Raw genomic sequence first — 25,270 nt, 5'->3', positions numbered from 1 at the left:
TTTATCTCTCTCTTTCCCAGCTTCTTTATTTTCCATCATTTGGTCTTCTATATCACTAATTCTCTCTTCTGCCTCATTTATCCTAGCCGTTAGAGCCTCCATTTTTGATTGCACCTCATTTATAATCTTTTTGATTTTGACTTGGTTAGATTTTAGTTCTTTTATTTCTCCAGAAAGGGTTTCTCTAATATCTTCCATGCTTTTTTCAAGCCCAGCTAGTATCTTTAAAATAGTCACTCTGAACTCTAGTTCCAACATCTTACTAATGTCCATATTGATTAGTTCCCTGGCAGTCGGTACTCCCTCTTGTTCTTTTTTTTAATTGATTTTTTCCATGTTGTCATTTTGTCCAGAGGAGAATAGATAAATGAGAGAACAAAATGTTAACAGGGTAACAGGGACCCCAGAAAAATATGCACTAAACAATCTGAAGAGACCTGAAACAGGGGGAAAAGAAAGGGAAAGAAAGAAAGAAGAAAAAAGAAAAAGAAAATGATAAAAACAAATAAATAAAAAAACAGAATATGATCAAATATGATATGCATATCAATATGCATAGATCAGCACCACAAACTAGATTTTGGGTGTATTTTGGTCTGTTAGAAGAAAGTGCCTTCCAAAATTTTAAAGAAATTAAAACTTATATATGTGCAAAAATAAGGGTAAATACAATGAAGGATGGAATATGACTCTAAAGATGAAAATTATAAAAGATTTTATAAAAGGAATTCATAAGATAAGAAGTTGGTTGAAAAAAGAAAGAAGAGGATTTAAAAAAGAAAAAGGGAGAGAATGTGAATAGGCAGGAGACTATAACAAAGCCAGGGATTTAGGGTATATTTTGGTCTGTTAGAAGAAACTGTATCCCAAAATTTTAAAGAGAGAACAACTTTATATATATATATATCTATACCCAAAACAAAGTTAACTACTATGAAGGGATAGAATATGACTCTAAAAATGAAAAATAAAAAAGTTTTTTTAAAAAGGGATTGATAAGATGTTGGTTGAAAAAGGGAAAAAGAAAAATTAAAAAAAAGAATGAAAAAGAAAAAAAAGAAAATTAAAAAAATTAACTTTGAAAGACTAAAGATTCATGGGAAAAAAGCCATGAATTCTATGTGCAGTATTCCCCTAATGCTGGAGTTCTGCTGTTCTCATTGATCAGTAAACTTGATCTTGGCTGGCTGTTCTTCCTGATCTTCTGGGGGAGGGGCCTGTTGCCATGGTTCCCAAATGTCTTTGCTGGAGGTGGAATTGCCCGGTCCTTGCCGGCTACATAACCTGCTCGGGTTTGCTCTTGGGAGCTTTCGTTCCCTGCAAGCTTTCTGAACAGCTTTGGAGGACGAGAGCGAAAATGGTGGCCTCCCAGTCTCTGCCCCGGAGGACCCAAGAACTCGGGTCCCTGCTCCTCACTGCACCCTCAGAGAAAAGCAGTCAGTCACTCCTGTCTCCCTGGTCTCCGGCCGCACTCCGTGCTCACCCGGCCTGTGACCGAACATTTCTATCTCTGGCACCCGACCCTGTGTGGAGTCTCCAAACCCAGCACATCCTTGCAGTGTGCTCCCAGGGGAAGAAGGGGAGTCTCCCCGGATCTGCTGCTTATTGGGTCCCTGCTGGAGGAGCAGTGGCCCGACTGTCCCGCGGATCACAGTTTATGGCAACCCCGAGCTGAGAGCCCACTCCTCACCTCCGTTTCTGCAGCCGGCTTCCCTGCTCTGATACCTGGGAGCTCTGCCGCACTCAGGTACCCCCGGTCTTTCTGTGACCCCGAGGGTCCTGAGACCACACTGTCCCGCGAGGGTTCCACCCCCCGCTTAGCCACTGGAGCGACGTCCGTCCGCGGAATCAACTTCTAAGCGGCCGACGGAGGCCCCCTCCCCCGCTGTCTATCTTCCCTAATATCACCTTGGATTCACTTCTCCGCACGTCCTACTTTCCAGAAAGTGGTTGCTTTTCTGTTCAGAGAGTTGCTGCTATTCTTTTCTTGATCTCTTGAGTTCGTAGGTGTTCAGAATGGTTTGATCCCTATCTAGCTGAATTCCTGATGCCAGACAAAATCCAGGTCTCCTAATCCTCTGCCACCTTGCCCCAGGGCTACCTGATCGTGTAATTTAAATACCAGATGTTTTTAAGCTGGATGCAGTCAAATTTATAGTTTTTGTTTTATGGTATTTGCTTTCTGTGTCTTATTTAGAAATCTTTGCCAATCAGATGATCATAGTGATTCCTCCTGTGTTTTCCTCAAGAAGTTTTGTATTTTCAGCAAGTACATGTGGATCTATAATCTGTTTTAAGTTATTTTCTACACACAGTTTATGATAAGGGGTGGTTTCATATCTTCTTTATGAATATACAATAGTTCCATCACCATTTGATGAAGGGAGAAATGTAGGAAATCAAGTCCAGAATGACTGGGGAGACAAGCAGAAGTATGTATTATCCAAAGTTGTTAATATTATTATGCCAACTCTGCCGTGATTCATGCTTATTACAGCTCCAGAAGTTTTTAAAAGGAGAAACTAAGGACCTACAACAAGAAAGAAGGACAGAGAGTGCTGGAAGTATAAAATGTCACCACTTGAATTCATTGTTGTAGAAGTTAAGATGGCACATCGGGGTAAATAAAGCTCAGTTCACTGTAGTTTACTTGTGTCAAATTTAATATCTAAAGATGTTATTATTCAAATCTGATGCCCTTCACCTCTGCAGTGCTTTATTACTTCAAGTCTACTTTGTGTAACAGTAGCCTGGAGTAACAGGATGATTTCTGTCATACTTTTTTCTTGGTTTCACAAGGACACATGATTGCTTCTCATTATCCACCCCCACTAATAACTAAATCATCATTGAAGACTGTAGTCCCCAGCAGACATATGGGAATGTCAGCAGACATAGGCGGAAGCATCTTGTGGGAGCTCCTGGGGACTGTTAATCAGAGCTGTTGGCTGCCATTGCCCTTCTCTGCCCTTGTGCTCCCCTGTTCCACGGTTGGATGTGTCAGCTGGAACGCCATCAGATGTCCTGATAACTAGGATTCTCACTAGAGGTTGAGAAAGGAAACAACGGAGGTATCCTTTTTTCCAGAGGAATTTTAAGCCACATAAAAGTTCTGAGAACCCAATGATGCATTAATTTATGTGAGATTGAAATAAAGTTTTATGTTACATAAACCACCTCAGATGAGATATCTGTTAGTTGCATATGAACACTGTTCTTACCTGCTGTATCTTTTTCAATCCATTTACTTTCAATCTGTTTCTGTTTTGCTCTCCTGTATCTGTTATAAGAGTATATAGCTGAAATCTATTTTTTCATCCAATCTGTCAATCTTTTAACTCTTCCTAATCTCTTTTAACTGAACAGACTATTTGCATTGATTGTGCTTACTATTTGAATCTACCTCTAACTATTTATTTATTGCTTTCTATTTGATTTTTATCATGATACTGTTTTTTAACTTTTCCTTTCTTTTGCATCTTTTGTATTGTAATCTACTTTTAATCTCATTAAAATTTTAATTCTCCAACTAATTTTGAATATATAATATAATATGGTATAATATTTGTATTAATTTGTTGATTACTCTAAAGTTTTTACTTGTACATTTAACCTAAAAATCTAAATTTAAGCAATATTTTAACTATTGTTCTAGAAAATATGTGGTTTTTAAGACTGTAAATACTATTAACCTCCTTACAAAGCAAATGTTAATCTTATCACAGAACTTCAAATTTCTTTCATGATTTTTACAACACTACATATTAGGCATTATTGTGATTACCTTATAATGTCAATGCATGAGTAATTTTATTTATAGGCTTAACATTTTGTTTGTTCACCATTCATTCTTTTTTAAAATAGCTTTATTGAGATATAATTTGCACACCAGACACTTCACCCTTTTATTTTTATTTTATTTCTTATTTAAATTCAATTAGCCAACTTATAGCACATCATTAGTTTCAGATGTAGTGTCACTTCATCCATTTAAAGTGTACAATTCAATGGTGTTTAATATATTCATAGTTGTGTAGTCATTCCTGAAATTTAACTTTAAGACATAGCAATCCACTCTGCATGAAACCAGGGACCTAGTAGAAGTCACACCACATTTCCCACCATAAACTTGCCTGTTCTTGACATTACACATAAGTAGAATCATATAATATATCATCTTTTATGATTAGTTTCTTTCATTAATCCTAATGTTCAGTGTTTATTTCCCTTACATTATCAATTTTTTTCTCCACTCAATAATTTCCCATCAGTATACAAATATGCTATAGTGTCTCCCACCTAAAAAGTAAAGCTGTATTGATACCATATCCTCAGACTCTTCTGCCATATTTTTCTGCTCCTCTTTAAAGCAATATTTCTCAAATAAATGTTCTTCTCTTGCTCACCTCTCATTCTCTCTTACTGCTACACCATTTCTTGTCTCCCCAACTGCATTGAAAGGATTCTTGTCAATAGCATCAATAAATTCCATTTTTCTATATATACATGGGAAACTTCAACCTCCATGATCCTTATTGTTGTCAATCACTCCTTCATTCCTGAAATAACTTGCTTTTCACTTAGTTTCTGGAATTCATCTCCACACTTTGGGGCATTCTTCTATGGAAAATCCTTCTATAAACAACAACAGCCCTTCAGATCAAAATCCCACATGACAGGCACCCAGCACAGAACTAAATCTTAAGTTACTTGACTTAGCCATGGCAGAATTCTGTATCACAGAGCTTATTTTACTTCTCTAACTTCTACCTCTTGCCTTTTCCTCAATGTTATTCATGCAACACACCAGACATTAGGATTTTAGAAGGCTAATAAATAATACACCTTCCCAGTCTGAGTTCTGAAGCAGTTTGAGTGAATATAAAAGATTAAGTGGATGAGACTCAGTGTATTTAGTGTCTCTACCAGTAAGTTTACAATACAGCTGAGACAAATTGAGAGCACATAATTTCTTTGGATAGGCAAGCTCACAGGGAAGGCTAACAGAAAGGATAAAAACATTGATGCCCTATCCCCAAATTGTTAATCATGCAATTGGCTTCATTCCCTCATATTCTACTCAGGAAGGAATTGGTACAGTGATGGGGAGAAAACAGGACCATTATGCTGTTGGGTGGTCCCTACCTGTTGGTAAGCATCATAAGTGATAAACCTTCCACTCTTCCCATATGAGCAGATCTTAGATTTGAACTTTAACTTGAATTTGAGCCTTTAAATATCTTTAGAAAAAAATACCTTCTACCTGGTATTAATTGGAAATAAGCTATGTACATTTTTTCAAGAAAACTAGAATATAAACCAGAAAGTGGCATTTTAAACATTTCTGGTAGTTTAGTAGCAGTCATTATAAAAGCCAAACGACCCCCTGCCTTTTCCTTAAACAAAAGTTCCTGAGCACTGAATAATACTTGCATAATGACATATAATCATGAGCACATCAGTCATTGCCTGTTGTTATAATATGCTCTCAGGATGGACATTAGAACTAAACACCCTGTCACTAACTGATCCCAAATTATTTTACCTTTAACTTTCCACAGCACCATCAGGCTTTTCAATATTATTTATTACTATCATCTCTAAATTCACATTTGATATGCTTTTACTCAAAACACACACACACACACACACACACACACACACACACACACACACCTTACTTTAAGTGCCAAAGCGATGGGCACTCTGGTCATGATGGCTTTAGGTTTAAACCTGTAATAATAACAAATGGGTAGTGAATTTGAGACAGGAGGGTTCAGAATCAAGTTCGTGACATCCTTTATGCAATCTTTTAAGAAACCTCTCCCCTCATCTCCATTCTTGTGTCTTTCTTGTTCTTTTAGCTCTTCCAGGTTTTGAAGATATTTATTTAATAGTAGCTCTATCTCTTTAGCATTTACTGGTTAGTAAGCGCTGTTCTGAGAAGCGAATGTAGCTTGTCTTACATAATTCTCTCAAGAATTGATGGGGTAGCCACAATACTGTATCCATTTCACTAATGAGGAAACTAAGCTTCGAAAATAAACATGGCTCGCGCAGGGTCACACTGCGAGTAACCCACAGAGGCTGGGCCTGTACCCCTCTGTCTCCTGCCTCTCCCTCACACCATCCCCCTATGTCTAAAGGGCTTGCAAGCAAGTTCAGGGCTGCTCGGAGGGGAGAAGCCAAGGATATTGCAAAAGATATTCTCTATGACCCACCAAAATTCTCTTTAGTTCAATAGATTATGGCATAAAATAATGAAATGGACCCAGCCTTTGAGTTAACAAGTTTGTGGGTATTCCTTACGCTTATCTGATTGATTCGTTGCTATTCCTATAGGTCAGTGATAGAGCTTTTGGAAATGTCTTGGTTTAATTAACACAATGAGATTCAAATGTTCATTAGTTAGGACAAAAGTAGAAACTTCATTTTTTCCAAAGATGGTGTTTACTACATTGATATTTTAGTCCTGATAGTTCAGAAGCCAATATTGCTAATGGCTAGACATTGTGCCCCAGCATAGGTCCAAATATGGCTAGGTTAACATCTGTCAAGGCAATAAAAACACATATTTTCAGTGCAACTGTGTGCTAAGCACTCTGTCAATTGCTTTACAGGGAATACCTTATTTAAGCCTCTTCATGGTTTATTGAGGCAGGTAGTATTACTAACCACATTTCATAGATAAATATAGTATGCCCTAGGGAAGTTATACAATTTGTCTACTCTAAGAGATGGCATTTGATGATGCTTGTATTAAAATTCAGGATGCTGGATTCCAGTTTTTGTGTACATAATCACCATATAAGACCACTTCTCAATAAGCATGTGTGTATTCACATGTGCATATAAACAGTCTGGTGAAATAATAAGCATTTAGATTCAAACAATGTGCTTTTTGAATTTAAAAAAGGGCCAATCATTAAAATTGTGGAACCCATCTATATTTGCTAACTTCTTTTTTTTTTTTTAAAGATTTTATTTATTTATTTGAGAGAGAGAATGAGAGATAGAAAGCACGAGAAGGAAGAGGGTCAGAGGGAGAAGCAGACTCCCTGCTGAGCAGGGAGCCCGATGCGGGACTCGATCCCGGGACTCCAGGATCATGACCTGAGCCGAAGGCAGTCGCTTAACCAACTGAGCCACCCAGGCGCCCTATATTTGCTAACTTCTATGTCTTTGTTTTCCTCTCTATAAATGAGAACAATTCTTATAATGATGCATGAATGCTTTTTTTTTTAAGTGCCATGTACAATTAAGAAGCCTAAAGGGTATAAATTCCAGTTTTGTAACCTCAATGCTACTGACATTTTGTACTGGAAAATTCTTTGTTGAGAGAATGGCCTGTGCATAATAGGATGTTAGCAACATCCCTGGTTTATACCCATTGCATGGCAGTTGTACCTCCCCAGTGGTGACAACCAAAACTGTTTTTACACATTGTCAAAATGTCCCCTGAGGAGCAAAATCATATCAGGTTGAGAACTGGCTTAAGTAATAGAGAAATTCTTTTGAAATTCTTGATATATTATAGTCTCTTTGCTTATCCAGTGTTTATTTCTTTTTTAAAAAAACCATTGATGTCTTCCTCCTTTAAAACTATACCCCATGGTCTTTCATATCTCAGGAAAAGATTATGAGAAATCTATCCAGACAAATCCTTATCCAGAAGTCAATAAAACAGCGGTTACCCAGAAGTGTCACCTGCAGGTAGGTCTAAGCTCTGACATACAGGTAAGTTCGTATCATAAGTTTTTTGCACATTTTAAAATTTCTGATTATACTTACACCATAGTTATTAGGAACAATACTTTCAAAGCAGTGATCCTCAAAGCACAATCTTTAGAACAGAGACATCCAAAGCATCTGAGGACATTTCAAACACTCATATCCCAAGGCAACATGCCAGGATTCTGATTCATTAGGTCTTACTGTCTGTATATTTAACATGAACTTTGGGCAATTTTCCCAATGTTTGGGTACTTCCAAGACCACTTTTTGAAAAATAGCCCTCTGGATAGACTGATCTAAAAATCCCAAACCATGGAAAGAGCACAAAAGTCTATTGATTGATGAATGGATAAAGAAGGTGTGGTGTATATATACAAAAAGAATGGCATCTTGCCATTTACAACGTGTATGGAGCTAGAGTATATTATGCTAAACAAAATAAGTCAGTCAGAGAAAGACAGATGCCATATGATTTCACTCATATTTGCAATTTAAGAAACAAAACAGAAACATATGGTAAGGGAACAAAAAGAGTGAGGGAAGCAAACCATAAGAGACTCTTAACTATAGAGAACAAACTGAAGATTGATGGAGGAGGGTTGGTGGGGATGGGCTAAATGGGTGATGGGTATTAAGAAAGGCACTTGTGATGAGCACTGGGTGTTGTATCTAAGTGATGAATCACTAAATTCTGTACCTGAAACCAATTTTACCATATGTGTTAACTAAAAAGAATTCAAATAAAAGCTTGAGTTAGGGTCGCTTAGGTGGCACAGTTGATTAAGTGACCAACTCTTGGTTTCAGCTCAGGTCATGATCTCAGGGTCATGAGATCCAGCCCTATGTCAGGTTCTATGCTCAGCATAAAGTCTGCTTGAGAATCTCTTTGCCCCTCCTGCTCATGATCTCTCTCTCTCTCTCTCTAAAATAAATAAATATATCTTAAAAAAACTTGAAATAAAAAAAATCCCAGTCTTACCGTCTTTACTCTTTAAGGACTCTTTATGTCTTTGGACATACATTTTTTATCACTAATAGAGGGTGACTCAAAATCAAGTACATACTTACCCTTAGGGTCTTGGTTCTAAATCCCAGACATCTTGACATTATTATTGTGCATTTTAGCTAAATCACATTCTTTACAATCTAATTATAACCAAGCACTGATGACTATAATGAGGAACCTCTACCCATTTATCCATATCCATCTCTGTCTGGTTAGAAGAGTGTTACTAACTCCCGGTGGAATCATCTATCAACATGTTTCTTTACTTTTCTTTCAGATAATCTGTAAGGGTGACTTATTTTCATCTAGGAGCAAATAATGAATCTACAGGACAAATGAGATCAAAAGAAGTTCCGCACCTGTGCTTCCTTCCACAAATCCAATCTCAGTAGAAATAGACATAGTAATTAATAAATTTGGAATTATCTCAAAATAAATCTCAATATTAAATAAGCCATCTACCTCCTTGAAAGAAATCAGCTTGGTCTTAGAGTTAAAACTCTCTGAGAGGAAAGGAATCTGCAGTGTGCCAGTCCTATCCATCTTCTCCCTCATTATTGTCTTCTACTCCCTCTTTTTATTCCTTCCCTTATTGTGACATAGCATATCATCATAAATGCCACATTCACTTCCCATAGGAAACTTACATCATTTGCAACCAAACATTGTGGTTGAGAAAACCAAACCTCATAGGGGGCAAATGTCTTTGCCAAGTTAATGCAGCTAGGGAAAGGCAGAAAAGATACTTAAAGCAAAGTCATTTGTTCCCAAAGCCATTGCTCATCTATCTTGTAAGCAGGATTTTAATCTTTTGGAAAATCTTATAATAAAAGTGAAATATCCAGTGACATGGTATAAAATCCAGCTTGTTTGCTGGAAGAACGAGTAGTGATGATTCTTGATGTCCAGGGAGAGGGGGAGGGTACTAGATTATACCCTTTCATAGCCCCAAATGATGTCAGACGATGTCAGATGATGGATGCTTCAGACTGAGTGGATGTGAAGATCACCCAAGGTTGGCACGATAAACAATGACCAACGTAAAGAAGTAACCCAAATCACTGCCACTGACAACTCCATAATTTTTCCCATGGGCTCCCAGCAAGACATTCTAAGTCAGCCATTACTCACTGTTCAGCTGTGTCAGAGGTGAATATGATTGTGCTTTTGACCTCTGAAATCATCCAAGACTACTCTAAACTAGGGCTTTGCATCTTCCATGAATGTTGATATCGATTCTAAACTCTTCTTATTATCAAGGAGTGATGCAAGTATCTCTGAGTCATTGGAAATGCTTAAAAATAAAACAAGGGCACCTGGGCGGCTCAGATGGTTAAGCATCTGCCTTCGGCTCAGGTCATGATCCCAGGGTCCTGGGATCGAGTACCGCATCGGGCTCCCTGCTCCTTGGGAGCCTGCTTCTCCCTCTGCTTCTCTCTCTCTCTCTCCCTCTGTCTCTCATGAATAAATAAATAAAATCTTTAAAAAATAAAAAAAATAAAACGAAACTCAAGAGTGATATTCCAAAAACTTCAGACACATGACCGATAGCTCCTAATTACTGAGTGTTCAACACATATTGACAAAAACATGTAAAATGTATCCTTTATTTTAAAAATGCACTTTGGAGTCATTGATGCTGTCTCAGTTGTTGTTTTTTTTTTAAGATTTTATTTATTTATTTGAGAGATAGAGTGAGCCCAAGTGGGGGGAGGGCAGAGGGAGAAGGACAAACAGGCCCCAACGTGGGGCTCGATCCCAGGACCTCGAGATCATGAGCTGAGCTGAAGTCAGACACTTAACCGACTGATCCACCCAGGTGGCCTGATGCTGCCTTACATAAAGCAATTAGGGATCAGAAAGTCTGAGTTATTCGCTCAAGTTTGAATAGCTGATGAGGGCAATTGACAGGATGTGAGCCCAGGTCTGACTACAAAACTCATGTCTTTACCACCTTGCCATAATGCCTCTCAGAACAAGATAATTAGTATCATCAGAATAGGCACATGACCTCAGGCAGAGAAGAGGTCAGGGAAATACACACTAGAAAGAAAAGATGGTAATACTTAACCTGTGACCCAGACCAAATCACCAAGACAAGGGCCATAGTAAGCCCTCCATCCAGAGGAAATATATTTGGATTCCAGTCTGGAGGTAAGGTTTGCATAATTTTTTTATCCTCAACAGAGCTTTTACATCTGGCCAAAGTGATATTTGGAGAATGAGAATCAGGTTCAAATTTCCCAACAAAGGGCTAGGAGGGACTAGAGAACAGGGTAGTTTCCCCATCAGTAAGTCACAGGACCAGACCTGCAAATAGTCCTAAGGAGAGCAGAATTGGGAAAGGAAGTCTTTGCCCTAGGCATGGGTGAGGCTGTACACACAAGAGGAAGGTAGCCAAAGAATCTGTTATTAGCAGACTTCTTTGAGGTCCCTCAAATTAGAGCCAGCCTGGAGCAACTGACCCTGGGAGGACAGCAAACACTTCTAAAATCATGACCATGTGCATGAAAAGGGCTTTTGACACAAGTACACACTGGTAGAGGGCTCAAATTTGGAACCAAGCAGCGCCAAGCTTATGGATGACAGGCTTTTGATTCAAAAAATGAGCAAAGGTGAGTGTGTTCATGGTAAAGGGGGCAGGTAGGGAAGAAAGGACAAGCACCAACAACTAAAAATCAGGCAGGTGTTTTGACTCAGGTTTTCCCAGAAACAGATCCTGAGATGAGAATTTGATTACAAGTAGTATGTGTGTGTGAGGGGGGTGGGCATTCTAAGAAACACTGACAACAAATGGAAAAGTGAGATGGGGAATGGAAGCAAATCATTATAGGGTGCATTATCAAGCAATTGAAGAAATGTGGGATACAGTGTAGAACGAGCTGCAGATTTACCCCAACTAAGGAGGGAGGAAGCTGGGGTATCTATATAGCACCTATGGGATAATTGTTGAGAACAGATCTTGAAACATGAACTCTGCAGCACATGCAAGCTTACCACTGCTTTCATGGCCAGATAAAATCCCCACAAGTATATGGAATAAATAGCCTTATGTTTAGAGGTCAATGCTCAAGGGATGTAGGCAAGACATCATGAGCATCTGCCATAGTGGATGCGTTTGAGTCATTTCCATTATTCTGCTTATTCAGCAGAGTGGTATGGGAAAAATCTGTGGGCTTTGGAGTAAAATAGACCTGACTTTGAATCCCAGTTTGGCCATAACACCTTTGCAGCCAAACTTCTTTCAAAGAAGAATTAGTCTACATGATCCCCTAAATCAATAATACCAAGGTCAACTCACATTCTCTATCATAAGCGCAGTTGATGCTATAAGGTCAGTATCTAATTGCAGGTCAGGTCTATAGTTAGGGAGAGGAACCAAAGACTATTTCAGAGAGAAATGCTCCACTCTTTCCAATAAACTCCACACTGCCTACTTTCTATGAAGATTAATTTTTTATTAAAAAACTGGAAAGATAACAGGTACCATATCAGGTTGTTGTGAAAGTGAGGATTATATATTTGAAGTACACTGTACAATGCTAGGCACATAGTACATTTCAAAGGATTATCTAGTATTGATTCATTTTGTTAATAATTCTTTAAATAATAATGAATATTTGGGGGATATGCCATGTTTCAGGAACCATGTTTGTGGAAATATGCAAATTGAGTTTATGATTTTCCTTTCCAGGAACTTCCTCTTCAAAATGTAGAGATAAGATAAACATACAATTTGGTGATAGAGGAAGTGCTTAAAATTTTTAGTAGGAGGAAAGAATACTTCCAGTTGAACAAACTATAGGAAGCACCCTAATGAGGAAATTTGAGGATATTTTAAAAATTAGAATAGATTTCTTTATAAGCTCCAAGAGAATAGGGACCTGAGCATTCTTATTAATTTTTGTATCCCTGTTGGATGGAGTAGGACCAGACCCTTAGCTCATTACTCAGTAAATATTTATCAGCTAAATGACTTTGAAGAGGATGGAAAGTGTTTTCCAGACAGAAGGAAGGACATGAGCCAGAAAAGGAAGCAGATGAGAATAAGATGCAGAAGCAGATATTGAGTGATCCAGGTCGGGTGCAACTTGGAATTTGTGCAGGTGAGAGGTGAGGAGTAAGCCTGGAAAGGTATCAGGGCAAGACTAGCAGAAAGCATTGAATATCAGTCCGAGGTGCTTGGGTTTTATTTTGCAGACAAAATGAAGCCATTGAAGGCTACAAATAACCTGATAAAGATGGTGATTCGGGAAGTTGAATCTGGTGGTACAATGAAGAAGGAATTAGATTAAGAAGGCAGGAGGCAAGGAGTAGGTTAGAGGCGATTCCAGTTGCCCAGGCCCAGGTAGGTCTGAATAATTGCTCTTCATGTGGTTAGCTCCAAATTACCACAAGGACTGACTGCTGCAAGCTGATTCTTTCTGACATCAAGGACAGAGAGGTAGGGATATTTATCTCTGGCTATAGCCCCCACATGGGACAACCTGTGAATAAAGCAATCTGTTCACCCATATGGACCCCACAAATTTTATAAATGTGAGTAAATTCACTCTCAACTTGGGTTTCATAAAATTAAATTTAGCAGAGATTCATCATGAAAATTACACTAATTGCAATTCCCCATTGTAGGGCATGCTTATCAATTAAGTAGAAACACACACGTCCACATACACACACATACCAATGGCAATGGCAACAAAATTCTGTCTCCAAATTATCTAACCATTCTATATTCTATATGGCACCTTTAATCAGTAAAGCTACAGTTAGCCTAACACTCAATAGCATAAACATGGCTGACTCAATAGATCAGTATCTGATCACTGGCTAGTTTTTAGTTAAAAGAGAATAGATGGGTACTATCTGAGATGGAAATGTCCCTCTCTCTCTCTCTGAATAACTTTATTCCTGTCAACCTAACATATGTACATCAGAAATATATTTCTTTATAAACTTCCCTCAGTCATTTACCAAGTACATGTTTAATGCCAGATTGCATATTTGTGACAAATATGATAGGATGATCTAGGTTATGAGGAAATAAATATGAATATAACAAAATTTTTGTCTTTGAGGAATTCAGAGTCTATTGTGACATGTTGTCAAATGCTATGGGAGATAAAAGGTTAAAACATATTTGACTCTAGAAAATCAGTAAGTATGAATTAAATGTCTGCTATGAATAAGATCTTGGGTGACTTACCATTATTTGTAAATAATTGGAAGATAAAAGTTAGCAATTTTTCAAAACTTAGACTTATCTACGGGTTTGTAAACTAAGGCAATAATAGATATATTAATTTTACTTGTCACGCAACAGTGTTTTTATTGAGTACCTACTATATTCTAGGCACTAAGGTAGGTAATATGGATTTAATGGTAATTAAAACATGGTCCGCATCCTAAGTAGCTCATTACCCAGTGGAATGTATCTATCAGGCTAAACTGTGCTGCCCAAACAACTTCAAAATAAACAAAGGTTTATTTCTCAGTCATGCTATATACACATTATAGTTCAGCCTCATCTCTGCTTCATGTAGTCCTCCATATAGGACAAAGCTGACAAGAAGGTGTCCATCACAGCTGCTCTTATGGCAGGGAAAGGAGAGATATTCCCAAAAGGGACACATATCACTTCTGTTCACATTTCATTGGCCAATGCGCATCTTATAGTCACCATGACACCAAGAGGATGGGGAAGGAGAATTATCCCACAAGAAAAGTCATCCTAGGGAAAGAACTAGGATATTTTGTAGACAGTGCATCTACCACAGTGAGTCCACTAGAACCAGAAACCCTCCCAGTAGTAATTCACCTGGTTCTTAAAATATAATCAGTGTGGACACGCTTATTGGTTGGCAAAATCCTCACACTGGTCGTTTGACCAAGAGCTGTTACAGTAGGAAAGACCAAGTGCAAATTCATGAAATTACCTCCACCCTCTAACGCCACGAACAAAATAAAATAGTCATTCACAAGCTCAATGAGATTAGGAAAATTTGTTATTCTTGACTGTATAATTTTAGGTTCCATCTTTCTGGAGGTCCTGGTTACCAGAGCAGGAAAAATTACATTAGGGGTCACAATATTCCGCTGAACTTAAAATTAATTGACATTAGCCAAATCTTCCCTCAATACATCAGCTTCCATACCTTTGAAATATTGACTATTGCTTCTGCTGCTACTGCTATCACGACTACCAACATCATCACTGTCGTCACAACTATCACCACCACCACTACCATCATCTCCACCACCACAATCACCCCCACTCCTGCCACCAGCATCACCACCACCACCACCACCATCAGTACCATCACTAACACTATCACCACCACCATCATCACCAACACTACCAACACCATAACCACCACCTCCACCACCACCACCACCATCAGCAACACCACCACCATAACCACCACCTCCACCACCACCACCACCATCAGCAACACCACCACCATAACCACCACCTCCACCACCACCACCACCACCATCAGCACCACCATAGTCAACATCACCAACACCACCATTACCACCAACACTCACTACCACGTCCACCACTATCACCACTACCACCACAGTCACCAACATCACCAACATCACCATCACCACCAATATATCACCATCATCACAACTGTCACTACCACCATCACAATCACCCCTACCATCACCAATGTCACCAATATCACCACCACTGCCAATGTCACCTTTTTCTAAAGACTTTGGGTGTCTTATATGTATTCTTATTTCATTTAATGTAGACTAATCATATGAGGTAAGTATTATGGTTAGCCCCATTTTATGGCTCAGATAAATGAGGATTAGTATTTTTTTTAATTGCTCAAGTTGCCATAGCTAATGACTAATAAAATTCTGAATTTAAATTCAAGAATTCTGATGTCAAAGCTCAAGAATCTAATGAGTGTATAAATTGCCTCTAAGTGATATTGGTCTAGTTAGAAAATGTCTAACCTCTCTTTCTCCTTGATAGCAAAAATAAAACAATAGGGTGCCTGGGTGGCTCAGTCGTTAAGCATCTGCCTTCGGCTCAGGTCATTAACCTAGGGTCCTGGGATCGAGTTCCTCATCAGGCTCCCTCCTTGGAGGAAGCCTGCTCTCCCTCTCCCACTCCCGCTGCTTGTGTTCCTGCTCTTGCTATCTCTGTCTCTGTCAAATAAATAAATAAAATCTTAAAAAAAAAACAATAGTAACAACAAAAGAGTGTTCTTCTTGTTTCATTATTATTGGGAGATAGTGGAAAAATCACAGGGGTTGGAACCAGAAGATTTTTTTTTTTTTTCTGTTCTAGTTTCACTGCCAATTGACTGTGGGACCTCACAGAACTCTGTTAACCTCTCTGAGGTGTAGCTGTAAAATTGAGACAATAATGCTGGATTGCCTTAACCAGTACTGGTAAGAAAGATCAAGAAGTATATGTCACATCATGGTGTGAACTATAATTCCTGTAGAGGTGTAAATTACTATTATTTCTGCTTGATTTTTCTCTCTCTGAAAAGCTAGACTGCCCTTACATCACAAAGACTTAGATTTTGGTCTCTAGTCTGTGGCTGGAGGGATATTTACAATATTTACTACAAAGGATTATGATAAATATTTGAAGTTACTTGCCTTTTAATAATAGAACAATTACCATTTTTCATCCTGATATCTACAAAATGTGTCTTTGATTGGTCAAGGACCAACGAGGGAGCAAGGCATCAGGGAACTTCGCAAATGTTCCTGATTCAGGCGCCTGGGTGGCTCAGTTGGTTAAGCGACTGCCTTCAGCTCGGGTCATGATCCCAGAGTCCTGGGATCGAGGCCCACATCAGGCTCCCCCTGCTCTGCGGGGAGCCTGTTTCTCCCTCTGCCTCTGCCTGCCACTCCCCCTGCTTGTGCTCTCTCTCTCTCTCCCTCTCTGTCAAATAAATAAATAAAATCTTAAAAAAAAATGTTCCTGATTCAATGGGAGGACAGGTGATGAGGGAGAAGTGAAAGCCTTTATTGTTCGTTCTAAAGAATTGTTTCTTTTTTTTCTTTTTCTTTTTATTTATTATGTTAGTCACCATACAATACATCATTAGTTTTTGATGTGGTGATCCACGATCCATTGTTTTTATATATCACCCAGTGCTCCGTGTAGTACGTGCCCTCCTTAATACCCATCACTGGGCTGACCCGTTCCCCCCTCCCCCCTCCCCTCTAGAACCCTGTTTGTTTCTCAGAGTCCATCGTCTCTCATGGTTCGTCTCTGCCTCCCCCCCTTCATTTGAATTGTTTCTAAAAGGAGGTTTTCTGCCTCGTGAGCTGCCAGCTCTTCAATTATTCAGGCCACAAATTGGCAATCCCTTCATTTCATCCAGAAAGAAAGCAAAGGGAAGATCTTGGAACCCCACAGGACTCCTTCTCATTGAGAGTTGAATGGGGTAGACAGAATAACTAAGGTCCTACACAGAAGAAAGACCTCAGGAGATATCCTGCCTCATGGGTATTCACAAAAGACTAGAGAGGACCCACTGGATATGTGACGTTGGCTTTTCTGAATAGGTGCTATGCTACTCATGCCCTCTAAGTCACTTACTTGTTAACTTACTTGCAGAACTTCACTGAGGACAAACCACTGCTCTGGACTTTGGAGAATACATGCAATTCTACAGAACTTTGTCCTATCTCCTTGACTTAAGAACTGCTAATTCTCAAAAATAAAGAACCTTCTCGAAAGTAGAAACGACTCCCTTCTCTGGATACAGCCTCATTTTTATTTTTTTAAATGCAGCGATCATGGGATACTAAGATATGGGAAGCCGTCAAAAGGTGTTTACTGTTTATTTTCAACACTCTGTTGAGCAATGCTCACTATTTTCCTGCATTCAGCTGAGGACCCTGGCAAAGAGGAAATTGTTTCAAACATGGGAGTGGTACTAGGTCCTGGGCTGCCTTAACCTACTTGTACAAATGGGTGAACATTGAAGAGTTTAAGACTCAGCCAAACTCCACAGGTTCAAATAAGCCACTGCTTACAAAGGGGAACATGTTCTCATCTCTTTTTTTTCCACACGTGGAGCAGAAATGAGGTGCCATGGAAATCTCTATTCATAAGCCTTTTACCTTTTTGAACACTAAGAGATAGATTTCTCTATATATTCTAATTGAAACAGGCAAATCTAATTTCTGGCACAGAGAGGATATTCATAGGCATGTTGCAAACTTTGCCTGTTATCTTCCCTTATTGCAAAGTGTATGATTTATCTTCTGGGCAATGGCACCCATATCTTAATATGAGTTATGTAAGAAAAATAGCCCACGGTTACAGAATATAAATTGTTTCTGTTTTGCCCAAAAGTAAAGAGAAAAAAAGTAATATGCCTTGCAAGAGTAGGTCCAATGTTATGTTCTTAAAGGGGAACTTAACTCAATTTCCTATAATATCTGTCCAATAAATGGTGGTGGTTAAATTTGGTACTCCATCACCTCTGTATAAAGGGCCCTCTTCTTTAGAGAGTTGGGAGCTTTTCTTTCTTTTGCCTGATTGTTTTAACTAACCACTTATTTCAGCTGCCTGAATCTATACCTTTGGAGAAAGTTACAATCTTGTGTTACTCTTGGGTTTATTTTCAAGATACTGCTATAAGTTTTAAAATAAGGGACAGAATTTGTGGCTTTTAGAAACAACATGTATTATGATCTAGTTAAAGTTAGTGGAAAGCTATTCTCAAGGCCCTGGATTGATAAAAGTCACTGTGCACAGAGAACAATGTTTATGTTCCCAACAGTGGTGGTCATCCACGTGAGTAAAACACTGCCTGCTTTTTTTTCTTGTTGCTTGTGGCTCCCTCTTCTGTTATCATGAGCTAAATCATTCCACAAGCATCTCAACACCTGCAACAAAGTTTTTGCTGATCCTTATCTCTGGATAGTTTATTTACACTTATGGATTTCCATAGTACTTTCTACTGTTACTGAATACCTCCTTTTAATATGCAACTGTTATATTTATTGTTTTTGCAAATGTATAATCTCTATGCCCAAACTGTGAGCTTCCTGGGGGTGAGAAGGATGCCATATGCAGTTTAATGCTCCCTATAGGGCCTAGCACATTGCTTGACACTGAGTAGGTCCCATAAAATCATTACTGAATAAATATTTTGAGAATGTGGTATCAGATGATGAGACTAATTCGGCAAAGCAAGAGACTGTTGGCTTCTTGTGGGCAGAGAGTTAACATCTCCCCAAGGTGTTGGAAGACCAAGGAAGAGAGGTATGTAGGGCGTGAGGTCTTTTTTTTTTTTTAAAAAAAAGATTTTATTTATTTATTCTACAGGGAGAGACACAGCGAGAGAGGGAACACAAGCAGGGGAGTGGGAGAGGGAGAAGCGGGCTCCCCGCTGAGCAGGGAGCCCGATGTGGGGCTTGATCCCAGGATCCTGGGATCATGACCTGAGCCGAAGGCAGACGCTTAACGACTGAGCCACCTAGGCACCCTGAGAGTGAGGTCTTGGGAACCAGACTTGGTTGTGAAGCAGAAAGCATCTACGGTGCTGCATTCACTACGTTATTTCTTATGTCCTGCCATCGGTTTGAATGTCTAACACCATTTCTAACACAATGTCAAACAAATGTCGAACATCATTTTGGGTGACCCTGGGTCCCTGGCATAGCACAATCCTGGCTTCCCCAGTGTGAGAAGGGTGTTGTGTCCCAAAGACTTTAGTAGTACAAAGTAGGCACTTTTATCCCACCAAGAATACACATACTGGTAGAAATGCCATTTCCAGAACTGAGTGATATTAGAAGAATATTGGGTGCTGGAACACTAAAAATGAGAAATGTTTATTAAACCTCAGTTTGCTTCATAAATGGCATATAGAAGATACTCAGTATACATGCTTGTGAAGTGATAAATATACCACCAGGATTTCTTTGGAGTTATTTAAACCCAAAGCTTGAAGAAAGACATTACTCCCAGTTTTGTGTGCGTATTTTTGTACCCATAAATAAGGTGTCACCCAGCCTCACTAGACCCTGAGAACAAATGATGTTATACTGCAGTTAAACACAGTTTTAGCCAGGTCAAATTCACACTATTCAGAGTGAAGCACAGCCCATCTCACAGCGTCCTTATGATTCTTTCCTCTCTCTTCCTTTCATCTCCAGAGAGCCCGGAGCAGCATGCCCCATTCCCTACTGATTCCCCACAGCACTGAGGCGGCTGTCCCCTTCTGAGGGCGCGCTGTGTCTTGGCTTTGCTGCTGCCATTCCAGGGGTTTTACTGTGTGAATTCTCTTCTGAGCTAGAGGTGAAGTTGCTGAACCCAAAGCTGCATGCTCATTTGTCCCTTTTCAAGCTAAGACCTCCCCTGTACTTCCCTAGACCGCTGGTGCCTTTACTCCTCAGGTGTCGAGACCAATAAATAGAAGCAAACCAGGGGCGCCTGGGTGGCTCCGTCAGTTAAGCGTCTGCCTTTGGCTCAGGTCATGATCCCAGGGGCCTGGGATGGAGACCCACAATGGGCTCCTTACTCAGTAGGGAGCCTGCTTCTCCCTCTCCCTCTGCCTGCCACTCCCTCTGCTTGTGCTCTGTCTCTCTCTGTCAAACAAATAAATAAAATCTTAAAAAAATAAAAAAAAGAAGCAAACCAACTGCAAGAGGGAGGGGAATGCTCTCTCCTCAGAGGAGAGCTCTTTCAACTGTCCCAGGGCAGGTTTGGTGGCTCCCCAACATGTCCCTGAGTCTAGGTGTGTCTTTAATTGACCATCCTTATCTTGGACTATTGTAAAGAGATATTTGATCGTCCCTTAAAGCCTGTATGGAAAAGTATGTGCTCGTGGCAAAAAATATTCTGTCATTCCATAGCCCTGAATGATGAGGAAATATCTCAAGGTCTGACATCTCATAAATGTTTGATTACATTTCTTAAAACTTCAGCCCACCCCTATGCTCCATAAGCTGTTTTATTTCTAAATCGTTTTCCCCTATTACCACCATGTAGTAAATAATTTATCTAATTGTTATATATATTATCTATGTTCTGTCTTTCTTTGCTAGAATATAAGTTCCACAAGGGGAAGACCTTTTTTAGAGTAAGACAGGTAATATTTTCTTTCTTTCTTTGGGATGTGTGTTTTATTTTTCCCCCACCTTTTTCATTTCTTTAAATTTTTAGTTTTAATTCCAGTGTAGTTAGCATACAGTGTTATATTAGTTTCAGGTGTGCAATAGAGTGATTCAACAGTTCTGTACATGACTCAGTCTAATCATGATAAATGTACTCTAAATCCCCTTCACTTATTTCACCCATCCCCTTCCATCTCCCCTCTGGTAACAACCAGTTTGTTTTCTGTAATTGAGTCTGTTTCTTAGTTTCTCTCTCTCTCTTTTTCCCCCTTTGTTCATTTGTTTTGTTTCTTAAATTGCACATATGAGTGAAATCATATGGTATTTGTCTTTCTCTGACTTTTTTCACTTACCATAATACGCTCTAGCTCCATCCACATCATTGCAAATGGCAAGATTTCATTCTTTTTATGACTGAATAATGTGTGTGTGTGTGTGTGTGTGTGTGTGTGTGTGTGTGACATTTTCTTTATCCATTCATCTATTGATGAACACTTCGGCTACTTCCATAATTTGGCTATCATAAGTAATGCTGCAATAAACATAGGGATGCATATATCATTTTGAATTAGTGTTTTTGTATTCTTTGGGTAAATATTCAGGAGTGCAATTACTAGATCATAGGATAGTTCTATTTTTAAATTTTTGAGGAATATCCATACTGTTTTCCACAGTAACTGCACCAGTTTTCATTCCTGGCAACAGTGCAAGAGGGTTTCTTTTTCTCCACATCTTCACCAACACTTGTTTCTTGTGTTTTTTTTTTTTTTTATTTCAGCCATTCTGACAGGTGTGAGGGGATATCTCATTGTGGTTTTGATTTGTATTTGCCTGATGATGAGTGATGTTGAGCATCTTTTCAGAGGTCTGTTGGCCATCTGGATGTTTTCTTAGGAGAACTCTCTGGTCATGTCTACTGCCCATTTTTAATTGGATTATTTATTTTTGGTGTTGAATTGTGTAAGTTCTTTATATATTGTAGTTCTTTATATATTTTGGATACTAATTCTTTATCAGATATGTCATTTGCAAATACTTCTTCCATTTAGTAGGTTGCCTTTTAGTTTTGTTGATGGTCTCCTTTGATGTGCAGAAGCTTTTTATTTTGCTGTAGTCCCAATAGTTTATTTTTCCTTAATTTCCCTTGCCTCAGGAGACATATCTAGAAAAATGTTGCTACAGCCAATGCCAGAGAAATTACTGCTTGTGCTCTCTTCTAGGATTTTTATGGTTTCAGGTCTCACAGTTAGATCTTTAATCCGTTTTGAGTTTATTTTTGTGTATGGTGTAAGAAAGTGGACCAATTTCATTCTTTTGCATATAGCTGTCCAGTTTTCCCAACACCATTTGTTGAAGAGACTATCTTTTTCCCATTGCATACTCTTGCTTCTTTTGTTGGAGATTAATTGACCATATAATCACGGGTGTGTTTCTGGGCTTACTATCCTGCTCCATTGATCTGTGTGTCTATTTTTATGCCAATACCATAATATTTCCATTACTATAGCTTTGCAATATAACTTGAAATCTGAAATTGTGATACCTCCAGCTTCGTTTTTCTTTTTGAAGATTGTTCTGGCAGGAAAGACTTTTATTTATTTTATTTCTTGACATATTCCAAGCATACTTTGCAATACTAAATTTTTAATATGTATCTGCTGAGTGAATAAATGAGTGAATGACTTTGATTTACATAGTCGTCGTCGTCGTCTTCTTCTTCTTCTTCTTCTTCTTCTTCTTCTTCTTCTTCTTCTTCTTCTTCTTCTTTTATGTCTCCTCAGGGACAATCAACTTCTTTTGTGAGAAGACAGTATCAATGTCAACTCTGCTCTGGGCCCCAGTTTTCCCCTCCAAACCTCTGGTGCCAAACATAAATCTGTATGCTTCAGTGATCAATTCCTTCTCAGTGTGTCCCATCCACTCCCAGCCTGTCTGACAGATTTCTGTGTGTCTGAAATGCCATTGTGGAAGTGGGTTGAGTTTTCTGCCACTGTCTGCACCACTCACACAAGAACATTCCACTGCTGCTACATAAAGCAATATATTAAAGTAGGCATTTGGAAAGAAGAAGGTGGCCTAAATGCTTCTAAAGCTGATTTGTGTTTCCTTTAATAAAGGAATATCTGTTTCAAAGGATGAATCCATAGATGTCTGTGGGAAAAATCTTATCTCCTTCCTAACCCTGTACCTTGGCCCATAACCCAGCAATTTTTACCCTTATGAACCTATTACAAAGACCATCAATGTCTGTCTTATAGGATGGGCCATTCAGCATTTGAAAAGAATACGTGAAAATTTGGACCAAATATAAGACAAAGGAGTGTTAGAAAAGGGTCCAAGCACCATGTGGAGCTGTGTGTGACATGTTTGGGATCACGTAATGGGAGAGGAAGAAATAGATGGTCAGTGGTGACAGAACTGGCCGATGAAATGGAAGGAAATCCAAGAAGGTGTATTTCAGAAACCAAATGTAAAAAAATTCATATAGAAGGAAGACTTATGAGGTCAAATGCAACTGAGACCATCTGATTATCTAAGGACTAGAGCCAGAGAACTGGTGGGACAGAAATCTTTAGAGGTCTTTGGAGTATAATCACAGAAATTAGACTTAAATGCTGGTCTGAGTAAGGAAAGAACAGGAGGTATAAAGTAATCGGATATTTAAAACGTTTTCAGTAGTTTTGCTATAAAAGAAGCTGAAAATGAGTAGGGGTCCAGGAAGATTTATTTTAAAATTTCTTTAAAGACAGGGGCACCTAGGTGGCTGAGCCTTTGGCTCAGGTCATGATCCCAGGGTCCTGGGATTGAGCCCCATGTTGGGCTCCCTGCTCAGTGGGAAGCCTATTTCTCCCTCTTTCTCTGCCCCTCCCCTTTTTCACACTCTTGCTCTCTCTCTCACTCTCTCTCTTTTAAATAAATAAAATCTTAAAAATTTTCTTTTAAAAATAAAAAGGCAGAAAAAAAGACAAAAGATATCACAGTATATTTGTATGCAGGAAGAATTGCCCCAGAAGGAAAAGAAAAAGAATTTGCTGTTTTAAAAGAAGATGGGATAATCACATATGCAGTGTCTGAGTGGGGAAAGCAGACAACATAAGGACATAACGTCCTTGCAACAAGAGGGGAGGCAGAGTGTGCAGATACAAGGTATAGGTTTGGTGGAGAAAAGATGAAATAGTTCTTTTTAGATGGATCCAACTCTCTCAGTGAAGTAAAAGTTCATGCTGAAAGAAAATATTCATGCCAAAAGTAAAGGCAGGTGGGCTAATTGGCAGCTCGAAAATAAAGGAAGCTGAGAAATAGCTATTTGGTAATGTATATTCAGTAGAAAAATTTAAAGGTCACTTGAATAAGTAGTTCCCAAAATTAGGCAAACATCCACATCATCTAGAGAGCATGTTACAAACATTCTTGGGCCCAACTCATACTTGAAGAATTATATTCACAATTATGGGACATAGGTCCTGAAAATATTCACTTTAAGAAAATGTTATTCTCAAACAATTTGGATTTGTTTGATCACTAGATTTGGAGACTGCTGTTATTGTAACATTGTAGCCCCGCTTATAAAATACTAGAGAGGCACCCTTACAATGAAAAGAAACAAATCCCCCATTTACAAAATACAGGAAATGACCGTCCCATATTCTGAACTCTCCAAGACTTGTATTTGGATATTCTTCATGGCACTCAGCCCTGATTCACAGTATTTTCAGTTATATATCTATTTTCCTCAGTATTAGAGACAGTTTCACTTGAGTAATTTTAATGTTAACACAGGGACTGGACATAGAAAGCACTTGATACAGGGGATGTTATTTGGGGTGATTAATTTATACCTGAGAACATAAGGACAGGTGGGCTCAGAGAGTCTAGGTACTTCATCCACTGTCATGTAACTGGTGTAGAACAATAAGTGGAATCCAAAATCCCTGATTCAACCTCTCTGGGTGAATCCCAAGGGGTCCAAGTTATGGAAAATATAGCTCATACAGTGCTAGGATTACTGAAATCATGTACACAACCAAAACATTCAGAGAAATCTCCTTTCCATTCAATGCAATGGAAAGATTTAATGAGTTCCCAGTATTATGGATCTATTCTGTGAATAGGCACTTCATACTGGCTCTCAAGGCACTGACTCACACTTTAAAAATAAATCTTCATTACTTATCTCTTTCTCAGAATGTCTTCTCATCAAATTTTCCTGATCAGCTCTTGCTCATCACTTGGCTTGCCAAGCATGGTAATGTGATGATTTAGACTGCCATGTTCTCATTAGTACCAACAGAGATAGGTAAATAAAGATCTTTCATTGACCTGTGAATCTGACTTTTATTTATTTTTTTAAAGATTTTATTTATTGATGGGTATTAAAGAAGGCACATTCTGCGTGGAGCACTGGGTGTTATG

At 38.8% G+C, this 25,270-nt stretch overlaps 1 long non-coding RNA gene across 1 annotated transcript; it reads right to left on the bottom strand.

Moving 5' to 3' along the window:
• Nucleotides 1-2,884: 2,884 nt before the first annotated feature.
• On the bottom strand, nucleotides 2,885-9,274 carry LOC113922791. Its single transcript, XR_003520076.2, has 3 exons — nucleotides 9,203-9,274; nucleotides 5,682-5,733; nucleotides 2,885-3,043 (listed from the first exon to the last, which is right to left on the bottom strand). It is a non-coding gene; the product is annotated as an uncharacterized LOC113922791 (long non-coding RNA).
• Between the last annotated feature and the right edge of the window lie 15,996 nt (nucleotides 9,275-25,270).

Source organism: Zalophus californianus, chromosome 4, assembly GCF_009762305.2.
Source record: "Zalophus californianus isolate mZalCal1 chromosome 4, mZalCal1.pri.v2, whole genome shotgun sequence".
Classification (NCBI taxonomy): domain Eukaryota; kingdom Metazoa; phylum Chordata; class Mammalia; order Carnivora; family Otariidae; genus Zalophus; species Zalophus californianus.
This window is presented reverse-complemented; position numbering and strand designations above follow the sequence as displayed.